Here is a 6,226-nt window from a genome sequence, read left to right as displayed (position 1 = left end):
CCTAGGGTTCATTTTCCTCCTTTTTGGTCCATTCATTAATCACCTTTTGGGACTATCCATGGTGCTGACCTTTGCCCAAGTGGCTTATACGTAGCCAGAACTTGCCTCAATAATTTGGGCCATATCCTCTGTTAACCTAATATCTCTGCTGCACCCCCCATCTGACTGAGCATGCTGTCACCTCAGTGTGCTAAAGACTAAGGTTTTTTAGTAACCCTCCCTACCTGACTTCCTAAATAAGGCTAGTGGACCCTCTCCTAAATCCTACCTTGAATGTTTCAGCATGCTCCTCATGACACCAACCACAAAAATAGCTAGCGTTCTTCTCTACTCTCACTCTCTTTCTTGAATGCCTTTCTTGTTTTCATTCTCCCACTACTTTGTTGCTCTTGCTTTTCTCTACCTTTACCCAAGAGACAGGCAGGCTCTGCAGAGGTAGGGAGCTGTATGATTGACCTCTAACATTCACCTGTTTGAAGTTCAAATATAGATTTTCCTTAAGACAGAGCTGAGGGTGGGGGTACTTATGGAGTTTGTGTGACAGAGCTTGGATGGAGAAGGATAAAACCTAGGTGGGGATTCCCCAAGGATAAACGTAGCTTAAATCACTGGCTTGTGTGGGACCAGAATTGGTGAGAGAGACAGCTTTGTTTTTATTTTTGTTTTCCAGATAAACTCTGCTAGAAGGAGGGCATCCAAAGGCAAAAGGGAAAGTCCTAAGATTTTTTCCCTCCATGAACCCACTTAAAAGAAATTGTGCTACATCTACACAGAGACAAAAATCATCACCATCCATGTTTGAGTAGAAAGACTGATAGCACTTAGATTTGCAGCTATAACAAAGAACAACCAACAAATCTGGCCTAGGCAAGGAACTGAAGTGACCTAGATTCAGACTTCACATAAGTACTGAGGGTGGGCTTGAGCCTAAAAATCTGAGCCAGGTTCTTACCATTTGCATGATCATAAGCATTTACTAGAATGTTTCTAGTAAATTAATATGCAAATTAATATGCATGCAATAATATTTGCTATTGTTTTAGTTAATGTGAGTAACTGGTGTAGTTGTTTTATAGTTTTATTTGTTTTGTAGTTTTTTAAAACTAACACAATTTGGAGGCAGGCATTTTTCTAAGAGCTTCACATACATACATTAACTCATTCAGTTTCCAAAGTAACCCAATGATCTATGTGCTATTATTATGCCATTTTACATATGAAGAACTGGAGCCCAGACAAATTGAATAACTTGCCTAAAGTCACATAACACACCTAGGAAATGACTGTGTCCTTAGAGTCACAATTCAAACGAGATGTTCTGACTCCAGAATCTATGTTCTTAACTGTTGTACTCCTCTGACCCTTTTAGGAAATTATGTGTGGTGGGGTGTAGAAACAGAGCGAATGAAGTAGAAACTGGATTAATCTGCATTGCTTCAAATGCATTTAAGGGGCGCCTGGGTGGCTCAGTTGGTTAAGCGTCCGACTTTGGCTCAGGTCATGATCTCACAGTTCGTGGGTTTAGCCCTGCGTCGGGCTCTGTGCTGACTGCCAGTTCAGAGCCTGGAGCCTGTTTCAGATTCTGTATCTCCCTCTCTCTCTGACCCTCCCCTGCTCACTCTGTTTCTCTCTCTCTCTCAGAAATAAAAAATAAATAAAATAAATGCATTTAAAACAAATATCAAGGACTCCTTAGTGAAAATGAGGATATATCAATAAAAATAAATGCAATTTGATGAAGCTGCAAACCAGATGAGCAAGTTGTCAGTTTGTGAGCTAGTTCTTACTCACACGTAAGGGAGCCACTTTCTTGTGTACTCATTGTTTGTGGGGTCCTAGTTATCTAACTAGCTCTCTCCACTTTTGTCCCTCCAAACATACTAGACAATTTGCAGCCACACATTACCGCATTATAACAAATATATTTAAAAAACCATTTTATTGGGAAATCAAACCTACAGTGAGATATCACCTTACACCTGTTAGAATGGCTAAAACTTACAACTCAGGTAACAACAGGCGTTGGCAAGGATGTGGAGAAACAGGAACACTAGTGCAAGGTTGGTGGGAATGCAAACACGTATGGCCTCTGTGGAAAACTGTATGGAGGTTCCTCAAAGAGTTAAAAGTAGAATGACCTTCTGAACCAGCAATTGTACTAATTAATGGGCATTTACTCAAAGATTACAAAAACACTCATTCAAAGGGATACATGCACCCCTATGTTTATAATAGCGTTGTTTACAATAGGGAAGATATGGAAGCAGCCTCAATGCTCATGGATAAAGAAGATGTGTTGGACAAATACAATAGAATATTGCTCAGCCATCAAAAAGAATGAAATCTTGCCATTTGCAATGACATGGATGGATCTAGAAAGTGTAATGCTAAGTGAAATAAATCAGAAAAAGACAAACACCATATGATTTCACTCAAGTGCGGTATTTAAGAAACAAACAAGCAAAGGAAAAAATGAGAGAGAGAGAAATCAAGAAACAGACTCAAAATCATAGAGAACAAACTGATGGCTACCACAGGGGAGGCAGATGGGGGTATGGGTTAAATAGGTGATGGGGATTTAGGAGTACACTTGTCGGGATGAACATATGGTGATGTATGGAACTGCCGAATCACTATATTTCACACCTGATGCTAATACCTTACTGTATGTTAACTGGAATTAAACTAAACACTTAAAAAATTAATTAAAACAATATTTCAAAAAACAAAATTAAAACAAAAGAAAACAAATCTGAATTGAAACCTCTGGAAATTTCTCAAATTATTCCTTATGATTTATTCTTTGAAATCATGGAATTTATTTGAGCAAAGTCTCTGCCAGTCTACCCTTTTCCTATGGTTCACTTCCTATGTTTCTAACGTCTATCTTGCAAAATGGCCCCTTCTCTCTGCTTGTGCCCAAACTGCCTCTCTGCACCTCTCTCTCTCTCACCTTGGGTCACACAAGTTGTTTTGAGGTGGGCAGGTCACCCTTTGACTTGGGCTGATCACTCATCAAGTTCTCTCCTTCATACTTTCTTTTCTTCTCCCCAGTGAGTCCAACATTCTGGGGTTACCTTCTCCTTCTGTCCTCTCGTATTCCCAGATGAATTCATTCCTCATCTTCCATCTATATGTTCAGTACTTCCCTTCCTCTTCACCTTTTTCTTCTTTGCCCCATTTCCATGGGAAATCTCTGACACAGTTCTTCATTCTCTCTATAAACCAGCCAAACAGACTTCCATCTCTCTTGTTTGCTATTATATCCTCAGAGCTTAGAGCAGCACCCGTCACTCACTGGACAATCATGAACAACCAAAGGAGATGAAAGTCATGACTGACTGACTAAATCAAACACTCTTTGAAACAACTGTCTCAAACAAGAAAACCATCATGTTGACATTTCTTAAAAATTTCTCATTAAATTAATGTTCAGCATCTTTGATCTGATTATAAAAAGTAATACTTATTGACGAATATTTTGAAACTATATCAAGTTGTTTATTTTAAAGAGAAACATAATAAAGAAAACTAGTGGTGGGGCGCCTGGGTGGCTTAGTCGGTTAGGCGTCCGACTTTCGCTTCGGTCATGATCTCGAGGTTCGTGGGTTCGAGCCCCGCGTCGGGCTCTGTGCTGGCTGCCGGCTCAGAGCCTGGAGCCTGTTTCAGTCTGTGACTCCCTCTCTCTCTGACCCTCCCTTGTTCACGCTGTCTCTCTCTCTCTCCTAGAAATAAATAAAACATTAAAAAAAAATTAAAAAAAAAATAAAGAAAGAAAGCTAGTGGTGAGGGTCACACAGACAAGATGGGGCCACCGGTACAGGTCTGTGCATTCATCAAGCTCCACCACTACTCCGCCCTGTTCCTCAGCATGGCCTAAAGAGCCAAGCGCGATAGGTACCTGAAACCCCGGGGCAGAAAAGGAAAGGAGGGTGGCAATTGATGAGAGGGAGAAGCAGGATGAAAGGAAATGGAACGAGGGAGAACTGGCAGTGGCCCAAGATGACAGCATGCCAAAGTGAGCCTGCCTTTTTCTGGTACAGTGTGGATGAATAAAGCTTTCTGTGCTGTACGATGCTCAGGAAGGAAGGGAGGAAAGAAGGAAGGGAGATAGGAAGAAAGAGGGATGTGGGGAAGGAGAGGAAAGGAAAGGAAGGAAAGGAAGAAGAAAACTAATGCTATTTATCCTTCCATTGTTCCTGCTGGAATTTTCCTAACAGTATAAGCCTCTTTAGGCCCATTTAATTAAATCTGTTTTTCCTTGACCATTAGCACCCACTGTATGTTTTTAAAAGGTATTTCTTATTCAGTTGTATTGCTTTTTTGGCTATTTAAGACTTACCAGTTTTATAACAATATTCTGCTCTTATCCACTGCAATGTATAGAATTTTAGCTATATTCTGGGTGAAATAGGTTTTTATGAACTAACCTGAAAACCTAAGTGCCCCTCTTAACCTTGTTTCCATAGGGAAATGTATTGCAGATAAGCAGCTGATATACAGACGGTTAGAACACAAGCTGTTGGTACGTCATTGACTGTCTGGAACGTCAGGACCTATGACTTTTATTGCCACACGATACGTAGCAACAAAGCAATTACATGTGCTTCTTCACTTCCATGTGATCATCCTTCTCCCAAGCACAGATGTTTCAAGGTTTCTGTGAGCTGATGGGAGAATAGAAAATTCTCCAGCAACAATAGCAACAACAAAAAACACAATAAATCAACAAGGCGAGATAGCCATTCAACTCCTTTGGAGCCTGGCACATTAGTCCATCCAAAGAAAATTTTATGGGACAATGTGCAGAAACAGATTTCTTAAAAAAGCTTTTCATATTCAAGGCATAAATCTAAGAAAGAACACTAAGAGCTCACAGGTGCCAACTAGCAACAAAACTTGACCAAAGGACAGGCTAAGTATAAAAGAGGGAATATAGAGAGTAGAGAAAAATAGGAAATATAGTCAATTACTATCTACCTTACACTAAGAAAACTAAAATAATACAAATTTAAAATAGGAAGTTATTTTGATGAATATGAATTTGAACCATTTGGGGCTGGGGGTGGAGGAACATTATTAGTTTAACTGCAACTTAACTACTCTTCGTGGAATTTCCCATGAGTTACAAGACTGATTTAAATAACTGTATTAGGAAAGTTTTGTATCTTTCTCTCTTATTGACAGGATGAAAAGAAGTATATAGTAGCAAAGACAATAAAAGGGCCACCAACTATGAAAACATTTTTGGCGAATAGGAAATATATGTAAAATGGAAATAAATGGAAAGTAGCGCTAGAACAATTAAGATCACTGTTATGTTTCCAGAAACCTTGAAGTAACACTCTTCTATGATGTCCAAAAGCCACACTCAGCTATGAGAACAAAGAAAGAAGATACCTAGAAAAATCAAAGAAGGATCACATTTCTAAGACCTTTTCCGGGATCCACAAACACAGAGAAAAGACAAAGATTAAAAATAACAAAACCTGGTTTGTGAAATAGAAAAGTAAAATAAAAACAAGGAACATCTGGAAATAATGGATGGTAACAGAATGCCAAAATGGATGTTGTTCCAAGAAATTATGAAAAGGCCAAACTTCTGTTGAGGACTTAGTTGCAGGCCTACTTGCCTAAATCCATGATCTACTCTGTGGTAGTGGCTGCTGTTCACGACAGCACTGGGACGAGTTGGGGAAGAGCCTTGTTTCAGAGGAGTGACACACACATCACTCCTTGAGGCTTAGGCCATGAGGTTGCTCTGCACTCATTTACATTTTAGCTTTAGGATACGACATAACAGACAGAGCTCAAGACAATAGCACTGGCAGCCCTTCTGGTATGACTACCTTTCGTTGGAGAAATCTCATATTGGGGTTTGTGGTCAAATGACCTATTTCCCCATCTGGGAAAATATGAGGCCCAGGCAGCTTCCAGGTCCACCTAGAGATGCATGACCCTCCTCCAAGCAAATGGCCATAGAGAGCAGAGAGCTTCATTCAGCACATACACTAAAGAGGATTTCATCAAGGTTAGAACTGTACTAGGGCGCCTGGGTGTGTCAGTCGGTTAAATGTCTGACTTCGGCTCAGGTCATGGTCTTGTGGTTCGTGAGTTTGAACATCCCATCAGGCTCTGTGCTGACAGCTCAGAGCCTAGAACCTGCTTCGGATTCTGTGTGTGTGTGTGTCTCTCTCTCTGCCCCTCCCCTGCTCACACTTTCTCT

At 40.3% G+C, this 6,226-nt stretch overlaps 1 pseudogene; it reads left to right on the top strand.

The window, feature by feature from the left end:
• The first annotated feature begins 3,805 nt into the window (after positions 1-3,805).
• LOC120222312 lies at positions 3,806-4,064 on the top strand (annotated as a pseudogene).
• Positions 4,065-6,226: the final 2,162 nt, after the last annotated feature.

The sequence above is a fragment of the Hyaena hyaena genome, unplaced genomic scaffold (assembly GCF_003009895.1).
Source record: "Hyaena hyaena isolate Hyena2069 unplaced genomic scaffold, ASM300989v1 scaffold_862, whole genome shotgun sequence".
Classification (NCBI taxonomy): Eukaryota; Metazoa; Chordata; class Mammalia; order Carnivora; family Hyaenidae; genus Hyaena; species Hyaena hyaena.
This window is presented reverse-complemented; position numbering and strand designations above follow the sequence as displayed.